The following is a 23019-nucleotide window of genomic DNA, read 5'->3' on the forward strand; positions in this document are numbered from 1 at the left end:
ATTCTTGATCAGAAGGGTTTGTTTTTACTTGAATTAAGTAGCGTTTGGCAAAATGGGTATTCATGAAGCTTCTATTCCTTTTGAACCATCTGGTCGATACACTTAAATTAAATCGATATTTTCACTTAAAATCAATCAAGAAGTGACGGTTTATCTAATTTTGTTGTCAGGAGCATTTCATTATAACCAGTGAGCTGTTTATGTAAATAAATACAGAAATAGAAATCCGAGATTAGAATTATTGATTGACAAAACACAACAAATATTTCCCCATTAATACAGCACAGAAATAGAGGCAAACATGCAAATAAAACATGATTGTTTTTGGACATATTTTTCATCAGTTTTACGCACAAACAACCAACGATCATATCTATGTCCAAAATTTTTTTAAAAACCCTCTAATCTCGAAATATAAGGACATGGCAAATATATTTGTGGATATTTCATGTGCTTAATCTCTCCATGTTTTTCTCCTGTCTGATCCTGTGTCATGCCCTGTCTCTCCACGATGGGTCATTATCTTACTCAACAATTTCAAGCCAAACCCCAGCTAATGTATCTCTCAGCCCGATTCATAAGCTTCGAACTAAATGGATCTAATTCAATCAATCAGAGCCTGTAGTATTCCAAAATGTATCGTGATAATTCCTTGCATCTTACACGTCCTGTACCAGCATCAAATTGTTTGAATGGACAGTATAGAGTCAGGATCAAATATCATGCAAACACGGATTGGGTCTAGTGCAACATAAACTGGTCAAGCGGAGTATTAACAGAGGCTGGATCCAGTAAAATAAAAAAAGAGGTTGTGCACAGTGCCTTGTGAGACGTTAAAGGCAAAATATTGGCCTTATAATAGACAACCGTATCCCATAAAAGAAACGCTTAAAATATGCTTAAAAATGCTTAAGAATGGTCCCAGAGGACTGGAAAGCAGCTGATTTCACACCTCTGTTTAAGAAGAGAGAGAGGCAGCAGACGGGAAATTATAGGCTGGTTAGCCTGACTTCGGTCATTGGCAAGATTATAGAGTCCATTATTAAAGATGAGATAGACACATAGTGTCATTGAGTAATAGAGTTATAGAGGTTTACAGCATGGAAACAGGCGCTTCGGCCCACATTGTCCATGCTGCCAATTTTAAACCCCTAAGCTAATCTCAATTGCCCACATCTGGCCCATATCCCTCTATACCCATCGTATCCATGTAACTATCCAAATGCTTCTTAAAAGACAAAATTGTACCCATCTCTACTACTACCCCTGGCAGCTTGTTCCAGATATGCACCACCCTTTATGTGAAAAAAATTGCCCCTCTGAACACTTTTGTGCCTCTCCCATCTCACCTTAAACCTATGCCTTCTAGTTTTAGACTCCCCTATCTTTGGAAAAAGATATTGATAATCTACCTTGTCTATGCCCATCATTATTTTATAGACCTCTATAAGATCACCCCTCAGCCTCCTACGCTCCAGAGGAAAAAGGTCCTAGTCTATCCAGCCTCTCCTTGTAACTCAATCCATCAAATCCCGGTAGCATCCCAGTAAATCTTTTCTGCAATCTTTCTAGTTTAATAATATCCTTTCTCTAATAGGGTGACCAGAATTGCACACAGTATTCCAAGTGTGGCCTTACCAATGTCTTGTACAACTTCAACAAAACATTCCAACTCCTGTATTCAATGTTCTGACTGATGAAACAAAGCATGTCAAATGCCTTTTTCACCACTCTGTCCACTTGTGACTCCACTTCCAAGGAGCTATGAACATGTACTTGTAGATTTCTTTGTTCTGTAACTCTCTCCAAAAAAATAACTGAGTAAATCCTGCCCTAGTTCAATTTACCAAAATACATCACCTTGAATTTGTCTAAATTAAACTCCATCTGCCATCCATCAGCCCACTGGCCCAATTGATCAAGATCCCGTTGCAATTGGAGATAACTTTCTTCACTGTCCACTGTGCCGCCAACCTTAGTGTCATCTGAAAACTTACTAACCATGGCCCCTATATTTTCATCCAAATCATTAATATAAATGACAAGTAATATTGAACTCAGCACTGATCCCTGAGGCATACTGCTGGTCACTGGCCTCCAGTTTGAAAAAAAACTTTCTACAATCAACCTCCGGGTTCTATCAAGAAGCTAATTTTGTATGTCCTACCCTGGATCCCGTGAGATTTCACCATATGCAGCAACCTATCATGTGGTACCTTGTCAAAGGCCTTGCTAAAGTCCATGTAGACAACATCAATTACACTGTCCTCATCTACTTTCTTGGTTACCCCTTCAAAAAACTCAATCAAATTTGTGAGACATGATTTTCCACACACATGCTGACTGTCTCCATCAGTTCTTGCATCGCTAAATGCCTGTAGATCCTGCCTCTCAAAATACCTTCCAACAATTTACCCACCACAAGTCTGAGGGTCAATGGCCTGTAGTTCCCAGGCTTTTCGGTGCAGCTCTTTTTAAACAATGGCACAACATTTGCCACTCTCCAATCTTCAAGCGCCTCACCCGTGACTATTGATGAGTCAAATATCTCAGCTGGGGGACCCGCAGTTTCCTCCCTAGCCTCCCACAATGTCCTGGAATACACTTCATCAGGTCCCGGGGATTTATCTACCTTGATGCGCTTTAAATCGTCCAGCACCTCCTTTTCTTTCTCCTCAAGACATCACTATTTATTTCCCCAAATTCCCTAACATCCATGCTTTTCTCAACGTAAAATCTGATGAGAAATATTAATTTCATCTAATGAACTATTTATTTGTTTATTATTTATTTGAGCAATGACTGTGACCGAAAATCTTGTAATGTAAGGAGAATGTTGTTCCAGTTTAGTGTGCGCAGAAAAGGGTTCTGCTGCAGTAAGAATTGAGACACAGTCTCTTGCCAGATTAAAGTTTTAAAGCTTTATTCGCGCACAAGTTGGCTTATGTTAACACTGAAATTAAGTGACTATAAAAATCCCCTAGACGCCATCCTCTGGCGCCTGTTTGAATACACTAAGGGAGAAATTAGCATGGTCAAAATGCACCTAACCAGCACCTCTTTCGGACTGTTGGAGGACACTGGAGCACCCGGAGGAAACCCACACAGACACAGGGAGAATGTGCAGACTCTCCACAGACAGTGACCCAAGCGGAGAATTGATCCCGTGTCCCTAACGCTGTGAGGCAGCAGTGCGAGACACTGTGCCACCGCGCTGCTCAGATTAACTGAGGCATCATTCAGCGCAGTCATAATTCAGAAAGTATCGTGTAAAGAGGGCTTTGGCCTCACGTATGGACAACTGATAATGAGCCGATTAGAGAAATAGCGAAGACAGGATGTGCTATAATGTGATCTAGACATGGCCTATTACAATACAAACAGAGGTAGGGGCTCGTTGAAAATAAGCAGGGATATGACATGTTCAAAATTATTTCATGACATTTTAGTATCTCTGGGAAAGTAACATATGATGCCATTACTTTTTTTCCTTTGAGAATGATGTGTGGGCTCTCTTCCTGAACCATTGCATTCCATACTGAGTAAGTATACCCACAGTGCTGATAGCAAGGGAGTTATAAGATTTTCACCCATGCCACTGAAACATAGTGATATAGTTCCCAGTCAAAATGGTGTGTTGGTTTCATGGGCACATGCAGGCAATTTTGTTCTCATGCATCTGCTTCTCTTGTCCTTTTATGTGTCAGAGTTAACGTTCTTGGAAGCTGCTATTGAAGGATTATGTTGCTGCCCTACAAGAAGTATAATTCTGATGGAGTTGTATGTCTTTGATGCAGAGAGTGAATGTTTGAAGTAGTGAGTGGGGTGTTCATCGAGCCGGCTGTGTTTTGCTCGATGATATTGAGCTATTCGGGTGTTGATCAGACAAATGGAGAATATTCAATTATAATGCTGACTTTCTCCCTGTATGTGATGTACAGGTTTTGGGAAGTCAGGAGGTGAGTTACTCAATGCACAATCCCACCTCTGACCTGTGCTTGTTGCAATATTGTTTACATGGCTATCCTTGTTCACTTGTTCGTCAATGGCAATTCCCAGAATGATGATAGTAGGGGTTTCAGCCGTAGCCATGCCATTTAATGACAAAGGAAGATGTTTGGAATCTCTGTTAATTGAGTGGGCCACTGTTTACCATTTGGGTGACGTGAATGTCACTTGCCACTTCATTTCAAAGCCTGAATGTTTCCTCAGTCTTGCTGCTTATGGACAAGAACTGCTTCAGTATCTGAGGAATCGCAAATATGCTGAACATTGTGCATTCATCAAAGAAGGTCCCAGTTCTGACCCTGTAAGGAAAGGTAAAGATTAGGCAGAGCACACCATCCCGAGGAGTTCCCGCAGCAATTTCCTGTGTCTGGTCACTCTATTATAGAAAGAATATTATTAAACTAGAAAGAGTGCAGAAAAGAGTTACCAGATGCTACGGGGACTTGATGGTTTGAGTTATAAGGAGAGGCTGAATACACTGGGACTACTTTTATCTGGAGCGTAGAAGGTTGAGGGGTGATCTTATAGAGTTCTATAAAATAATGAGGGGCATAGATCAGCAAGATAGTCAATACCTTTTCCCAAAGGTAGGTGAGTCTAAAACTAGAGAGCATAGGTTTAAGGTGAGAGGGGAGAGATACAAAAGTGTCCGGAGGGGCAATTTTTCAAACAGAGCGTGGTGAGTGTCTGGAACAAGCTGCCTGAGGTAGTAGTAGAGGCGGGTACAATTTTGCCTTTGAAGAAGCATTTAGACAGTTACATGGGCAAGATGGATATAGAGGGTTATGGACCAAATGCAAGCAAATGGAACTAGTTTCGGTGTTTAAAAAAATAGGTGGCATGGACAAGTTGGGCCGAAGGTCCTGTTTCCATGCTGTAAAGCTTTATGACTCTCTGACTGAGATGATTGGCTTGAAACAACCACAACCATCTTGTTCTGTGTTCAGTATGATTGAAGCCAGTGGAATGTTTTCCCCCGGATCCCCATTGATTGAAGCTTTGCTCAGGCTCCTTTCTGCCACAATCGTTCAGATGCTGCGCTAATGTCGAGGGCAGGCTCTCATAAGAACATAAGAACATAAGAAATAGGAGCAGGAGTAGGCCAACTAGCCCTTCGAGCCTGCCCCGCCATTCAATAAGATCATGGCTGATCTGTCGTGGCTCAGTTCCACATTCCCGCCCTCTCCCCATAACCCTTAATCCCCTCTCTTATCAAAAACCCATCAACCCGCGTCTTAAAAATATTTAGCAAGGCAGCCTCCACCACTTCAACGGGCAGAGAATTCCAGAGATTCACCACCCTTTGAGTGAAGAAGTTCCTCCTCAACTCTGTTCTAAACCGCCCCCCACCCCCCCGCTTTATCTTGAGGCTATGCCCCCTAGTCCTACTGTCCTTTCTGAGCGGGAAGAGTCTCTCCACCTCTATCCTATCCATCCCATTCATCATCTTATACGTCTCAATGAGATCTCCCCTCATTCTTCTAAACTCTAACGAGTACAAGTCTAATCTATTCAGCCTCTCCTCAGCTCCGGCATCAGCCTAGTAAACCTCCTCTGCATTCCCTCCAAGGCCAAAATATCCTTGCGTAAGTACGGCGCCCAAAACTGCACACAGTACTCCAGCTGCGGCCTCACCAATGCCCTATACAGCCGCAGCAAGACCTCCCTACTTTTATATTCAATCCTCCTCGCGATGAAGGCCAGCATCCCATTCGCCTTCCTGACCACCTGATGCACCTGCAAGCTGGGTTTTTGCGACTCATGCACAAGGACCCCGAGGTCCCTCTGCACCGTCGCCTGCTGCAGTTTTTCTCCACGTAAGTAATAATCCTTCCTACCATTATTCCTACCAAAGTGAACCACCTCGCACTTGCCAACATTAAATTCCATTTGCCATTTCCTGGTCCATTCGCCCAGCCTATCTAGATCCTTCTGTAGACTCTCCCCACCCTCCGCACAATTTGCCTTTCCACCAATTTTGGTGTCATCAGCAAATTTCGACACCCGACACTCGGTTCCCTCCTCCAGATCATCTATATAAATACTAAATAGCTGAGGCCCCAGCACCGACCCCTGGGGCACTCCACTCGTCACCATCCGCCAATCCGAATAGCACCCATTGACCCCCACTCTCTGCCTCCTATTTGACAACCAGTCCTCTATCCACGCTAACACCCTACCCCCAACTCCATGCCCCCTGACCTTCTGTAATAACCTCTTGTGAGGTACCTTGTCAAACGCCTTCTGAAAATCCAGAAAGACCACATCCACCGGCTCTCCTCTATCCACCGCCCTAGGCACATCCTCACAGAACTCCAGTAAATTTGTCAGACACGACTTCCCTTTAAGGAAACCGTGCTGCGTCTGCTCTATCAAGCAATTCCCCTCAAGATGCCACCTCACTTTATTAAATCAGCTATTTCCACTATATTTGGAGTAAGTTTAAATGATTTCTGGAAATGAGTGCTCCTCTTGGGACCCAAACAGAGCTTCATCGAGCAAATTGTTATTATTGTCATTATTACTATTGCTTTTTGGATAATCTTGATTCTTTCTACTACGTTGGTCGAGTAAGAGGTCACTGGGCGGAATTTGGTGGAGTTGAATTTGTCCTGCCTTTTGCAATCGGGAATGTCTGCCAAAATTCCATAATGTTGCGTCTTTGATAGTGTCATAGCTGTACTTGAATAGATTGGATGGGGCGCAGCTAGTCCGAGAGCACAAATCGTCATTATTGTTGCTGAAATATTGTCAGGACGAATAATCTTTACCGAGTCCAATGCTTTTAGCATGGGGTTAGACCACAGATCAATCATGATCCTGTTGCACGGCCGAGCGGGCTCCAGGAGATGAAAGACCCACTCCTGTCCCTACCTTCCTATGTTATCATGTGAATTGAGCGGAACTGCTCGGAGACTGGCATCTGTGCTGCTAGGGACCCCAGGAGGAGGCCGAGATGGAATATCCTCTTGGCACTTCTGGCTGAAGATAGTAGCAATTATTTAAGTCGTGTTCCTTTTCCCGCTTGTTGAGCTCCACCACCTTAAAAGTGGGGGTTTAATTGAGGCTTCTGCTGCGTTTTTACAAAGTTTCCACTCCCATTCAGGGCTGCATGTGGAAGAACCGCAAAGTTACATCCTGTCTGTAAAAAATCGGATTAGAGTGGACGTGTGATGTATGCATTGGCATGTACTGCTGCAAATTAGTTGAAACAAGGTGCCATATGATCAGAGATAGGGCCTATTCCAACATATATACATATGGAGGCCAATTCAAAATGAATCGACACAGGATCCAGTATAGTATCTATTGAAGCAATGCCTGAATCATTAAATGTAACCGATCAAGATTTCAATTCCATCTGCTGGCAAAACTCTGTAATTACAGCTAACTGTGACAATATCATTGTCGGGCACGATCGAAGATATTAATGTATGAAGAATTCACATCCATAAATTAATATCACATCCCCCTCTGTGGAAGGTGCCAAAGTTTAAGGTGCAACGAATTGTAGATGTACGTTGTTGAATAATGCAGTTAAGTGGTGTTCCACAGGAATTTGTCTAGGGTTTTCAATTATGCACAATATTCACCAGCGGCTTAGATAATGACATAAATAGTCAAGTATCCAAATTATATTGATCAAGGTATTTTTCAGAAGGCACTAAATTAAATGTTGATGTCCAGCGAGATTTGGAAGTTCAGGCGCACAGCTTCTTAAAATACCACAAACTGATACAGAAAACAGTCAAGGAGGCCAACGGAATGCTGGTCTTCATATCTAAAAGGCAGGAAAATAGGGATTCAGATGTCGTGCTGCAGCTGTGCAAAATCCTTGTTAGACCCCAATTAGAGTACTGCACGCCGGTATGGACAACACACTTTGGAAGGTATTGGCCCGAGAAGGAGTTCCACGCAGATTTACAAGAATTATACCTGGTCTTAAGGGATGAGGTTGCGAGGAAAAATTAGACAAATTAAGACTTTTTCTCTCGAATTCAGAAGTTTGAAGGCGCTCTGAGAGAGATCGACAAAATATTTACAGTGAAGGACAGGGTGGATAAGGATTAAATGTTTCCACCAGTTGAAGACTCGAGAATAAAGGCCTATAATTTTTTTTAAAAAGGAGCAAGTCCTGTCGAAGAATTGATGGAAAGCATTTCTACACGCAGAGACTTGTGAACTTTGAAACTTTCTTCAAACGTCGGTGGGTGATGGTTCAATTGTTAAATTTAAGTCTGAGATAGTTTTTTTTTATTGAACAGAATTATCAAGGGATATGGGCCCAGGTCAGGTACATGGAATTAGGTTACAGATGAGCCATGATCTTATAGAATGGCGGGGCGAGTTCGAGGAGCTGAATGGCCTACTCCTGTTCCAAAGTTGGAAGGTCGGCATCAGAGCAAAATGTCTCAATCCATGGTACCATATTTTTGTTCATCTTGGTTAGGAGGTTGCCTTCATAAGCTGGTGGTGAGCAGCCTTCTTGAATTGCTGCAGAACCTGTAGCATAGGTATAAACACTAAACTGTTATAGAGGGAGTTCCATGATTTTGACACAGCGACAGTGAAGGAAGGGCGATATACTTCCAAATCAGGCATATGCATGATTTGGAGGGGAATTTATTGGCGATACTGCCAGGTAAATGTTACGTTTGTCTTCCAGGTGGTAACTGCGGTGTGGTTGGAAGGTGCTGCCTAAGGAGTCTTGGTGAGCTCCTGAAGTGAAGCTTGTGGATGGTACATAATGTTGCTGTTGTTTGTCTGTGTTGGATGGAGTGAGCATTTCCAAATGTGAGGCCAGTCAAGCCGGCTGCTTTGTCCTTAATAGTACAAATATTCTTAACTGTTGTTTGGGCTGCACGCATTCAATCAAGTGGGCAGGAACCTATTACTCTTCTGATTTGTGCCTTGTCGGTAGTGGACAGGGTTGGGGAGTCAGGGGGTGGGTTACTCACAGCAAGCTGACTTTATATTCCAGCTGGAGCATTTATACACCTCGTTAATACAGCGATTAGCCAATGGCAACCCCGACAATGTTTATTCAGTATCGTAATATCATTGAGTGGCAATGGGCAATGGGCAGATTTTCCCTTTTTGGAGATGGTCATCGCCTGGCGCGAGTATTATGAATAATTTTCAATTCACAAAAATAAATTAATATTTCGCCGATTATTTACAGCGTTTTATCTGATACAAATGTAGTTGCAGTTTATTTAATATAATTTATTGGGATTCAAATGTGTTGAGCTCATACTGACCTTTCATAAGAACATAAGAAATAGGAGCAGGAGTAGGCCATCTAGCCCTTCGAGCCTGCCCCGCCATTCAATAAGATCATGGCTGATCTGAAGTGGATCAGTTCCACTTTCCCGTTTTCTCCCCATAGCCCTTAATTCCCCTGTCTATCAGAAACCTATCTACCCGTGACTTAAATATATTTAACAATGTAGCCTCCACCACTTCAAGGGGCAGAGAATTCCAGAGATTCACCACCCTTTGAGTGAAGAAATTCCTCCTCAACTTTGATCTAAGATGCCTCTCCCCCCGCCCTTATCTTGAGGCTGTGTTCTCTAGTCCTGCTATCCTTTCTAAGCGGGAAGAATCTCTCTACCTCTACCCTAACCATCCCCTTCATTATCTTATACGTCTCTATAAGATCCCACCTCATCCTTCTAAACTCCAACGACTACAGGCCCAGTCTACTTCGTCTCTCTTCATAGGCCAACCCCCTCATCTTCAGTATCAGCCTAGTGAACCTCCTCTGTACTCCCTTCAAGGCCAATATATCCTTCCACAACTGCGGCGACCAAAACTGCACACAGTACTCCAGCTGCGACCTCACCAGTAATCTGCACCAGAATTCAGCGGGAAATGGAATTAAATCAGACCTTGGATAAAGAGCAGCTACCCAGCAGCCTCTGCGCTTTATTGACAAGTAATCACCTCACCATTACACAGAAACTCCCGGTACATAATTGGAGTGTGTGACCATTTTTGAAATGACTGTAGAACTGAAAGTATTTGTATCTAATGTGAAGTTATTGAAGCTTAAAATCCAGTTTATTTTTTACATTGTTCTGGAAAGTAATTCACCACTGGAAGCTGTCCAGTGAGTTTCATAATATTTCTCTTGCCACTTTATTTACTTTTTTGGCCTGTTACCTTCAGTAATTTGGATGATGATATGTTGAGCGATTTGTTGCACTCGAAAGAGCCGCATGTTCCAAATATTACAATCCACCCTAATCAAGATAATCATGTTCACTGTTCCCAGCTTGGATTTGAAGATCCACCATCAGTAGGGGAAGGGGGTGGAGAATCAGACTACTCTGACAGAGCTCCAGTTCACTTCCTCCCGAAAGCCCGGGGATGGAATTCATCCAGAAAATCTCGAAGGGCTATGGACTGACACAATTGTAATAAAGGACCAGCTTCGATTTTTGATGTAGTAAAATACAAGTATGCGAATGTAGGACCACAAATTTCAGGGCCAGTTATCGTCACATCCATCAATCCATTCATTGATTCTTCAAACAAAACATTCAGGCATCCAAATAACGTCCATCCCTATATCAAGAGAAGCAATTCGTTATTTTTTGTGTCGATGATGACGCAATATTAATGCCAGTGGACCAGTAATCCAGAAGCCCAGGCCAGTGATGTGGGAACACGAGATTAAATGCGATCACGGCAGCTGATGGAATTTGATTTCAATCAATAAATCTGGACTCATACTTACAGCGACCAGATTAACCACTCTGATTCCCCAATCAAAGAAATCTACCCTCCTTATTTGTGACTCCAGATAGACAGCAATATCTGTAACTGGGCAATGCTTTCTGAGATACCCTAGCATACCACTCAGTCGAAAATAAATTAAGTACAGAAAACAAGTGTTGTTCCTTCCAGAGATTCCCACGTCCCATGGAAGAATGAAGTGAAATAAAACACAAGCAAACATGGTTATGTAGTATAAATTATATCACCTCTCTGAATAACTCTCACAATCTGCCTGTATTTATTTCTATCCATCGATCACTGTGTTTGTTGTGTTGGAGAGATCATCATTGTTGCTAACAAGGTGCCAGAGAAGCTGGTTAGCCTTCTGTTCCTAAGAAATGGGAATCATTCATATAGGGTTTGCAACTTTAAAAATAATTAAGTTGCCTCCAGTACTGCTGCTCGGCAGATTTGTTTATAAATAAACCCCATTGGCAATGCTAAGAATTTGAAGTTGGCTTGTAGCCAAGTGCTCAGTACTGAGGAAGCAGACCTTTGAGTTTCTGAACAAATACATTCAGATGCTTCCTGTAAATATCTTCGGGTAGTTGGCAGCAGGTTGGACTGGTGCCAAATACTGTGTGGGACAGACTAACGTGAATATTACGGGTAAAACGGGACTTAGCCAGTTATACAATAAATGATTGATTCCCACAAGAAAGGCACGTTTTAAATTGCATTCATTCCAAGCAAATATTTTAAATGAATGCACCGTTCATGATGTGACCAAATAATATCAGAAACTAGAAAATTGGCTAGGTGCTATTCAATTGTATAACTTCCAAATAAATGTCCTTCCAGCGATTAAAGTCACTTTGTGAGCAACTTCGTGAAGTGCACGAAAGACATGTTGATGTCCCCAATCCTTCAGTCCAATGAGATCAGTGTAATGGAGCAAAAATAAAAATAATTAAAAGCAAAAGAAAGTCATATAACTGCCTTGAACAACGAGGATTCCTGGAATATTCTCAGTCTTCTGCCCCTCATTAAAAAACAACTTCTTTTGTACCTGAGTAGTACCATGTTCTGTTGTGCAGCATAATCTGATTTCGATTATTTCACAGTACCTCTCAGATCTGCCAATCTGTGAAGACATGACCAGTTCACAACCTGGATCAATCAAAATACAATATTTATTCTTGTGATATTGTGCCATATGCCGCAAAATCCTAATGTCCTGCTCTCCTATTACCAGTGAATGTTCGACAGCCGGTGGCCCATAAAATGAGCTGCAATAATTTGGATGCTGATGGAGAACTTTCTTCATCGCGGTGTCCATTCTGATTCATTAAATGCTCTGTCAAATGCCGATTTCAATTTTATGTTTCTCTGTTAACTCAATTAATTATAAGCCAGCTAGGTTTCTTTCACAAAACCTGCACTTCCTGAAGTTGCTCACAAAGTGGAAGGATATTTATTTGGAAGTTATACAATAGAATAGCACTTAGCCAGTTTTCTAGTTTCTGATATTGTTTGATCACATAATGAACAGTGCATACATTTAAAATATTTGCTTGGAATGAATGCCATTTAAAACGAGTCTTTCTTGAGGAAATCAATCTTAATTTTCACAGGGTTGAGAAGCTTCTGGAGAAATATAAGGTGTAACATTGTATCATACGAGGATTTTCTTTTTTGAATTCATTCACGGGCGGCAGGGTGGCATAGTTGTTAGCACTTCTGCCCCACAGCGCCAGAGAGCTGAGTTCAATTCCTGGTTTGGTTATGTGTGGAGTCACTGTCTGTGGAGTCTGCGCATTCTCCAATTGTCTGGCTATTTAGTCATACGGTACAAGGATTTGCTGCTTAGGCTGATTGGCGATGATAAATTGTCCCATGGTTCAAGGGAATTAGCAAGGAATATACATGGGATGATGGGCATAGGGCGTGGGTGGGAACGGTGTTCGGCCCGATTGGCCGAAAGGCCTCCTTCTGCTCTGCAGAGACTCTATGGACATCAGTGCTGCTGGACGATCAGCATTTATTGCCCACCCCTTGTCCGAGGGCAGCTGAGATACATTGAATAGGCTCTGGAATCACATGCAGGCCAAACTAAGTAAGGGCACCAGATTCCCTTCGCTAAAAGACATTAGTGAACCAGATACATTTTTTTACACAATCAGCAATGATACCATGTTCATAAGTAGATTCTTAATTCCAGATGTTTTTATTGAATTTAAATTCCACCATCTGCCGTAGTGGGAATCGAAGCTGGGTCCTGACAACATTAGTTGAGTTTGAGGATTAATTGTCTAGCGATAATAACACTAGGCCATTGCTTCCCTTCTTCTTATATTGAGTCCAAAGTTACAGTGATAGCGATCCACACCTGAAATACAATAAACCGATAACAATTTCTCTAATGAATTATAGTTTTGCTGCGATGTGTTAGAGACACAGAACTATTGCAAATCAGATTGGCGTTTTGACCCTGATAAGGCAATGTCATCTTGTTTATGTCTATTCACTTGTGGAGTGGTGGATAAATGAAGAGACTTAATTTACAATTAATTTTTTTTCCCTATAACAGAGGCTCAAATGTAATTTCACCTCTTGGACCAGGAGAGACATGACAATGGATCTCACTGTTGGAATATCACAGTGTCAGCAATCAATTCACCGGGAATAATCCCCAGGGTTTTTGATTTATTTGATTGGTTTCATCAGATATATTGTCATGCTTATTAGTACACAGTGAAAATTATTGTTTCTTACACACTATACAGAGAGAGCATACTGTTCATAGAGAAGGAAACGAGAGACTGCAGAATATCGTGTTACAGTCATAGCTAGGATGTAGAAAAAGATCAACTTAATGCGGGGTGGGTCCATTCAAAAGTCTGATTGCAGCAGGGAAGAAGTTGTTTATTAATCGGTTTGAAGGTGTCCTCATACTTTTTAATTTTGTTCCCGGTGTAAAAAGGTGAGAGAGGATGTCCAGGGTGTGTGGCGTTTTGTTTTCATTTTTTAACAAATATTTTATAGAATGGGAGGTTATGTTGACTCAGTCAGAGCAGAACCCTGAGGCTCCCTGAGACTGAGCTGTAAAGCCAACGCGTTGAATATTGGCAGCAACTGGATGGTCTGGGTCCCATAGACCCCTGGACAATGTTTATAGTGTCTTCTTCTGTGGGATCGTCTTGGATCAACCGACAATTCCTCCGCCCCAGGGATTCAGAATCAATTTACTCCACCTAAAGGTACTTAAAACACGGTAGCACAGTGGTTAGCACTGCTGCTTTGCAGCTCCCGGGACTCGGGTTTGATTCCCGCCTCGGGTCATTGGCTGTGTGGAGTTTGCACATTCTCCTCGTGTCTGCGTGGGTTTCCTCCGGGTGCTCCGGTTTCCTCCCACAGTCCAAAGATGTGCGGGTTAGGTTGATTGGCCATGCTAAGAAATTGGCCCTTAGTGTCCACGATAGCGGAGGTTAGAGGGATTAGTGGGTATAATATGTAGGGGTATGGGGGTAAGGTCTGGGTGGGGTTGTGTTTGGTGCAGACTCGATGGACCGAATGGCCTCCCTCTGCAGCGTAAGGATTCTATGACATAAAACACATTTTGAGTCCAGATGACCCTTTGTCAAAGCTTTGTCAAAAGGCCGTTTGGACTTTAAACGTCAGCTCTTTTCTCTCCTTACAGATATTACCAGGTCTGCTGAGATTTTCCGGCATTTTCTCTTTTGGTTTTAATTGCCGAATCCGCAATAATTTACTTTTGTACCTCAAACAACATCGTCTGTTTGGAAATAACATGAAAATCGAAGTTTCCTATCTTTCCCCTGTCTGTCCTACAGTTCCACTGTGATGAAAACGATGCCTCGCCACGACTGAAATTATCCAGCAAGCCATCCAGTTGTGTCAAAGCTGCTACTGGAAAGTCAAACAATAAAATCATCCAGAGGGCAGGTTTCAACAAACTGGCTCGCAACCACCTTCTCAGCATGGACAATTAATGTTGGCTTTGTCAGTGATGCTCACATCCAGAGGATCAATAAAAACAGTGTAAAGTGCTGCAGATTCCGGAAATCTCAAACTCCAACAACAAAAGTGCTTCTCAGCAGCTCAATGGGCATCAGCAGAGAGAGAACCAGGTTCACGTTTAAGATCGATGCAAAATCTCTTGATAGAATTATGAAGAGTAAGGCTGTTCTGCCCAAATCCTACCCAAATCCTCATCCTTCAAATAAACTCGCAAATTTACTGGCCATTTATCACATCTTGTGGGGGGAAGTTGTACGCAAATTACCTGCTTATTTCCAACATTACAGCAGTGACTAAATTCAACAAAGGTACATCAGTGAGTTTCAAGAACGTTGGCACGGCATGAGGACGGATAAAGTGGTCCATAAATGCAAGTTCCACCAAAATGAAAGTTGTAATTCTTCGGAAGTGCTGAGATTAATGCGAATATCGTCAATCTTCTAGCAGCATAAAATCACAGCATTCCTACAGTTCAAAAGGAGGCCAGTTGGCCCAACAAGTCTGCAGTGGTTCTCCAGCGGAGAACCTGGGCCCAGCCTTCACCGTATCCCGACAATGACACATATTCACAGGGTTAACCCCACGATCCTACACATCGTTGGGCACTAACAGGAAATCTAACGTAGACAATCCACTGTGAGCCTGGGAAGGATGCTTTGCTGGATAGCTGTTGCAGACCTGATGAACCGAATGGTCTCCTTCTGCACTTTAGGGATTCTATGATTCTAATTTGCACATTACTGGACGCTAAGGGGCAATTTTTCATAGCCAATCCACTAACCTGCACATCCTGGGACTGTGGAAGAGAACCGGAGCATCCGGAAGAAACCCACATGGATAGGGGTAGAATGTGAAAACGACACACAATCCCCCAGGGTTGGAATCGAACCCGCTTCCCTGTCGCCTTTGAGGCAGCAAAACTAATTGTATCTCTTAATGATAACCACACTGGATTTTTTATTCTTCCCTCGTGTGACTCTAATCACTATTTGTGACAGGAATACTTCAGACATCAGATCTGTTTTTTTTAATTTAACTTGTCTAATTTAAACAGATTAAGTCCTCAGTCAAATTAACATTCAGTAGAATATCTACCTGTTCATATATGCTTTATTAATTGTGACATCAGAACTTTCAGAACTAATTCTGAAATGGAATGTACCTTTTTTAAGTAAATACAACTGATATAATGAGTGTTCAAAAAGTTTCTATTCATTTTGAACCAACTGTTAATTTTCTTAAAATAAACCGCTATTTTGAGTTGAAACTGGTCAATAAGTGACGGTTTATCTGGTTTTGCTATCACGAACGTTTCATTGTAAACAGTGAGGTATTTATGTAAATAAACGCAAAAATAGAAATTCCGAATTAGATTGTTGACTGACAAAAACACAACAAATATTTCCCGCACCAACACAGCACAGAAATAGAGGCAGTCATGCAAATCAATCAACGGATTCCAGTAATGGTTGTTTTTCAATATTATTTATTCATCAGTTAGGTGAGGAAAAACATCATGATGGTATCTATGTTCAGAATTAGGAAATAATCCCTCTGATCCCGAAATATAATGACACGGCAAATGTGTTTGTGTAAAATTCCTGCATCTCTTTCTCTGTCCTTCTCCTATCTGGTTCTGTGTCTTGTCTCTCCACGATGGTTCATCGTCTTCACTCCCCAGCATAAATTCAATGTCTGCCCAATGTATTCTCTCAGCCAGAGTTATAGGCTTCTCAAAGAATATAATTCAGTATATTGGAATCCGTGAGTGAGATTTACTCTAAAAGATCTCTTGAGCAGTCTATGAACTTGAAATACTTGATACATTTTCTGCCATATCTAACTTCAGTTGTCCCTAGTGATAAGGATTCGATGTGGCAGTATCGAAGGATCATTCCGTATATTTAGCCGGTGCCGTTAATGTCCTTGGGTTTTTGACTGGACAGGGTAGAGGAATATTTACTCTGCATCTAAACTCACTGTACCTGCCTTTTGAATGTTTGATATGTCTTTGTCAGGAAGATTTAATCCGTACCTAATCTCTGCTGTACCTGACCTGGGTGTGCTTTATGGAACTGTGTAGACGATCTTTACCCTGTAACTAACATTAATTTAAACCTGCCTTCCGAATCTCTAAAGAAAAAGTGCAGAAGAAATTTTACGTAGAAAAGAGTCCACGCTCTTTCTGCCGTCACTTCGTTTGAGTAGACTTTTTAGAGGGAGTTTCATTCTGTTTCTAGAGAGTATACTCTTCTGGGAATGTTTGATTTGGATAATGTAGAGGGAGATTCACTTTGTATGCAATTCATGCTATTCCTGCCTTGGGAGTGTTTAATTTGGCAATGCAGAGGGTACTTTGCATTCTGCAGCTAACCCCTTGTTACTACTGTCCTATAGGTTTTTGATGGGACAGTCGACCGTCTACACAAATGCCATAGGGATTGAACCAGTCTCTTTGTATCACAGTAAATTTAATCTGTGTCATCTTATATTATGAGGACATGCTTTTGTTTATTTTTCACTAGACCTTAACTCTTTTTATACTGCACGTAGAATTTTATATTGTCTGTCTCTACTCATACTAAACTGAATGTTTTATCTGTTTATACTAAATTAGAGCTGCCCCTGTTTATGTTATACATCATCATGTTTCTGTTTATATTAAGCTAGACGTTGTATGTGTTTATATTAATTTACACCTGTCTCTATTTGTATCAAATAGATTTATTTGCAGTCTTATTTCTGCAATTGACCGTGTCCACGTTGATATTGTATTGGGCATAGTCTCAGTTTTTACTGCACTGGTCAATGCTAGTAATGATGAAAGTGATTGGGGGAACACAATTCCCTGCATCCTTCTGCAAATGCAAACTCTATGAGGTTTGTGGCAGTGAAAAGAAGAAGAGATATCTGAAATCTATTTCTGCTGGCTGCATTGAAAGTGGAAAGCCCTGTGTAGAATGAACTGTTAATAAAGAACAAAAAAAACAAAGAAAATTACAGCACAGGAAAAGGCCCGTCGGCCCTCCAAGACAGCAACAACAAAATACTGGTAATCCAATACTGCTCGTTTCTGGATCTTATCTGATAGCAACTTTTTAAATCCCAACATGTTATCTCTTCTTCTCGCAAAACCTGGAGTAAAATAAACACAATTCAAAGGGAAGTGTTGTTAAGTGCAGGAACAAAATCGACACAGTCTATTGAAATATATGCAGAGTGAGTAACAAATATTACATAACCAGAGAGAATGTCGTGGGCAATGTAAACTGAGTTCTGATCTAGCAGAGTATTAACAGAGCCAGGCTGTATTTTAATATAAACAAGGGCTTGATTCAAGAAAATAGAAATGAGTTAGTACCCAGTGCCATGAGGGGATGGTCAAATGCCAAATTCCAATGGCACCCACATCCTGTGAAAGAAACATTTCTAAAAACGACATTGTCAAGGAAAGTAAAACTGAGACAGCGTCTAGCGCAGTTTTACTGACATAGGAACTTCTGCGACATGAACTGAGACAGCGCCGAGTAATTAATGATACTGGACTGAGATTTGTATGAACTGAGATGGAGCCAAGTGCATTAGTAATAATTGCTGATACAGGACTGAGACAGGTTTCAATTGAGACAGAGTCCAGTGTGTTAGTGATAATTACTAACACAGTACTTTGACTGATATAAACTGAGACACAGCCCACTTTATTCATAGCAATTGTTGATACAGACCCTAGACTGATTGACAATGAGATTCTGACAATGCAGCAATTAGGAGGTATTGAAAAGTACAATAAAACTGAGACATGACAGAGTCTTAAATAATCAAATATATGGACTGATGCGGCATTAACATAAAAAGACATAGATTATTAAAATCTAATGAACTATTAGCAAAATAACTGTGATAGAACCATGTGTAATGCATGCAGACATTATTTCCAGTTTAGTATAGAGTGGTAACTGTTCTGAGGCAGTAAGAATTAAGACATGGCCTCCTGTCAGAAAACAAGAGACATGGCTAAGTGCAGCCATAAATTAGAAATTATAATATTAACAGGGCCTCTGTTTCGTATATGAACACCTGAAATTGAGCCGAGTGTAGAAAAGAAGAACTTAAATGGGACCTTCTGGAATGTGATCCTGGCAGAGCCTAGTGTTACACAGACAGAGCCAGAGGCGAGTTTAATATAAGCAGAGATATGATATGTTTAACGTTACTTCATGGGATTTTGACGCCACTGATTAAGTCAACTTTTATTGCCAAACCATAATTTCCTTTGAGAATGTGATGGCAATCTTTGGGAAGCTGGTGCATGAGGTGTTCTTCGAGACACCTACTTTCTCCAGCGTGGCATTGAGCTTTTTGAGTGGCACAAGTCAGGCAAGTGGAGAATATTCAAACATCTTTGTTGGAACAGACCTGGTGGGAAGAAGGGCCTGTTCATATGCTGCACTGTTCTTTATTCTTTGTTCATACTCCTCACTTTTGCCTTGTAGATGATGGATAGGGTTTGGGAATTCAGGAGATGACCTTTTCGCCGCAGAACTCCTGGCATCTAAGCCGAATATCTCGTCCTTCTCTCCGTGAGGAGAAGCTTGCTAACTCCTGATAAATTCAGGATGGATTTCACCCAGACATTCTGGAAGAACTGGAGGGATTAGACTGACACAAATGGAATAAAGGAGCTGATTCAATTTATGAAGTGATCAAGTACAAATATGGGAACGTAGAAGAGCATCTTTCAATGCCATTTATCATTGCATCCATCAATCCATTCACTGAATCCTCAATCAAAATACTCAGGCATCAAACTGTCATTCACCCAATCGTCATTCTTTCAAATGTCATTCATTCCTTCATCAACACAGTCAGACATTTGTTGTTTGCGTAGATTGTGACATAATATTAATTTAATTGATCCAGTGATCCAAAGGCCCAGGACAATGATGTGAGGGCATAGATCTAAATCGGGTCATTGCAGCTGGTAGAATTTGAATTTAATTAATAAAACTGGAATAGATACTAATGGCGACCATTGGAATCTCTCTGATTCCCCAGTGGAGGAAATCTGCAATCGTAACCTGGTCACACAAGAATATGACTCCAGGTGGACAGCAAAATAGCTGACTCTTTAATATCTTCAGAAGTGGCCTAAAAACCAATCAGTTCAAGGGAATTTAGGACAGGGAAAATGTGCTGGTCTTTCCAGCCCAACATCCCATGGCAAGATAAACGGAAAGAAAACAGAAACATTTATGTTCATGTATCGTCTCTCTGGGACAATTCTCAGTTTGCCTGTCATTCTTTCTATCCATCTATCAAAATATCCTGATGCGTTGGAAAAATCATCACTGATGCTAACAGGGTGCCAGAGAAACTGCATGACTTTCCTTTCTTTCGAGATTGGAAAAAATCACCTGGATTTACAACTTCAAAAAAATTCAAGTGCCTCCAATCCTGTTGCTGGGGAGATTTGTTTATAAGCAGGCCTCATTCATAACTTGAAGGGTTTTAAGTTGCCTTGCAGCCAAGCGGTCAGTATTGAGGAAACAGATCTTTGATCTACTGCACAAACAGCCGCTCCCTCCCCGCGCCACCCCCCCCTCCCCAGATGTTTCCTGTCAATAATTTCGAGCATTTGACACCAGCCTGGATTGCTGCCAAATGCTGTCTGGGACAGATTCGCGTGAACCTGAATGGAAAAAATGGGATTCAGCCATTTAAACAATAAATGTTTCATTCCCACAAGAAAGACACATTTTAAATCGTAGTCATTCTAATCAGATATTTTAATTCAATGTCCAGTTCATTTTGTGAATAAATAGTATCGCAAAACAATAAAGTGACCAGATGCTTTATAGTTGGATAACTTCCAAGTTAATGCTATTCCAATAATTAATGTCTGTTTATTAACCACTTCATGAAATGCGAGAGAGATGTTGAAGGTACCAATTCCCCAGTCAATTGAAATCAGTGCAATGGCATGAAATAATATTGAAACAACATCATAAAACTGACATGAACAACGGAGCTTCCTGTAATATTGTGAAAGTTCTGCACCCCATTTAAACAGCAGCATCACTGGTTTGCACCGTGTTCTATTGTACAGTATAATCTGATTTCTGTTATTGGAGAGTTCCTCTCATAGCTGCCAATGAGTGGAGAAATAATCAGTTCATAACCTCATTCAATGGAAGATAAAACATTTATTCTTGTGATATTGTGCAATGTGCTGCAAAGTTCTGATATCCTGTGTTCCCAATACCTGTGAATGTTAGACAGCCGGTGGCCAAGACAGTGAGCTGAAATGATCTGGACGCTGAAGCAGAATTTTAATGATCCCCGTATCCGTTCCGATTCATTAACTTCTCTGTCAAAAATTGATTTAATTTTATGTTTCTCTGTCAACTCACTATTTAAATCTCAGGAAGGAGGGATTCTTCTTATTTTCAAAATCTTTGAGATTGGGGCAGTTTGAAAAATACAAGGAAAATCATTGTATTGTGTGAGTTTCTTCTCATCTCCAAACCCAAATTGTACAGTGATAGCCATCCACACTGTAAATAGAATCACTTTGTACATTCCACGCGTTTAGTTACAGAAATCGATAACAATTATTCCGATAAATTATGCTTTATCATTGTAATGTGACAGAGAACCGAAATTGTTGCAAAATAGACTGACGGTTTCTTTATTTTCCGGAAGTGTTATTTCATAATTTTTAGATTTGTGTTCTTGTTAGGGGCGTGGTAATAAAAATACCATATTTACAATGGAATTAGTTTTTTTTGAAAAAGCAAAGAAATGATGAACTGCAATATCACCATTAGAAATAATGGGAACAATACAATGAACATATTCAGCCAACAAATATCCCAACACAGATAAAATATCCATTTTAATATTAATCTATTGTAAATCTGGGAGTCCATTCTGTTGGGGGTGTGGAAGGTGGGACGTGGATCCAATCGCCGCCTCCAGCAGGGAATCAACTGGCGGCGCCTGGAAAGCCGCCCCCTTCTGCCGGGTATTTAAATACCGCTCACTGGGACCGGAATCCAACAGTCCGGGAGCTGGTTTGTTCACTGAGTTCCTGACACAACCATTTCCCTCAAATGTCCAGAAAGATGAGGTCGGCGATTTCGCTCTGTTTGCTGCTGACTTTTTTATCCGGTGAGTTGTTTTTTTTCTATTGCCCAAGTCTCTCACTGTTACTGTCTCAATGTTAGTTTATCTCTGGAATATTCCAGAGTCAGCAATCATTTCACCAGGATTAATCCTCGGGGTTTTTTGATCTATTTTTACAGGTGTCCAGCCGGAGGTTGTGTTGACTCAGCCAGAGACAGAGACCGGGCGTCCCGGAGGCTCCCTGACGCTGACCTGTAAAACCAGCGGCTTCAATCTTGGCAGCTACAGCATGTACTGGATCCGACGGGTTCCCGGAAAGGGGCTGGAGTTGTTGCTTTACTACTATACTTCATCTGACAACAGCTACGCACCAGTAATTAAGGATCGATTTACAGCGTCCAAAGACACTTTAAACAACACCTTCTCTTTGGAAATGACGAGGCTGAAGACCGAAGACACCGCCATCTATTACTGTGCAAAAGACCACAGCGAGAGGAACCAGGGCTGCACCCGGACAAGAACTGCTCGAAAGAAAATTCAGAAACTTCCATCGTATCCTGAAGGTCAGTATCTGTTTCAAATATTATAGTAACGACAGTGATCAGAACCAAAACACGAACCAATTCTGACAAACCTAACATAGTGAAAATTAAACATTAAATCAAGAAAACAGGCATAATGGGCTGAGATTTTCACTCTGTTTATATTAACTGTTAACAGGTCCAGCAATTACACAGCTGGATATAATGCTCGTTTTACTATTTCTGATACTTAGAGGAGGTGTTTCTAGATTGTGTTTTGTACGCTGCTGCATAAATCGTCAATTAGATCGAAATAATGTTCTACTTGAAGTAAATATCGAGCGGCAGTACTGAACAGAGAGTGAGTGCAGTTTTTGTGCGGGTGTGCGTCACTGTGACACTACAGTAGTGGGTCACAGTGCTGAGCAGAGCGACATCCTCATACAAAAACCTCAGAGAAAGAGATTGTTCAAATTGGTAATCAGTACCACAGCAGAATTTTCAAAATAAACGAGGCTTCAATGAAGTAATGTGTGGAAGTAATATTGGTTTGTGAAAAGGTACAAAACTCTTCCCGTAAAATCTATATTGGCCAATGTGC

General features: G+C 41.3%; 1 protein-coding gene across 1 annotated transcript in view; it reads left to right on the forward strand.

Annotated features, from left to right (window-relative positions):
- LOC145363699 (uncharacterized) overlaps window positions 1-23019 on the forward strand; it is a 375177-nt gene that overhangs the window by 97045 nt on the left and 255113 nt on the right. The gene's annotated exons all lie outside the window — the stretch shown is intronic.

This window comes from Carcharhinus amblyrhynchos, unplaced genomic scaffold (genome assembly GCF_965287045.1).
Source record: "Carcharhinus amblyrhynchos unplaced genomic scaffold, sCarAmb.v2.hapA scaffold_39, whole genome shotgun sequence".
NCBI lineage: Eukaryota > Metazoa > Chordata > Chondrichthyes > Carcharhiniformes > Carcharhinidae > Carcharhinus > Carcharhinus amblyrhynchos.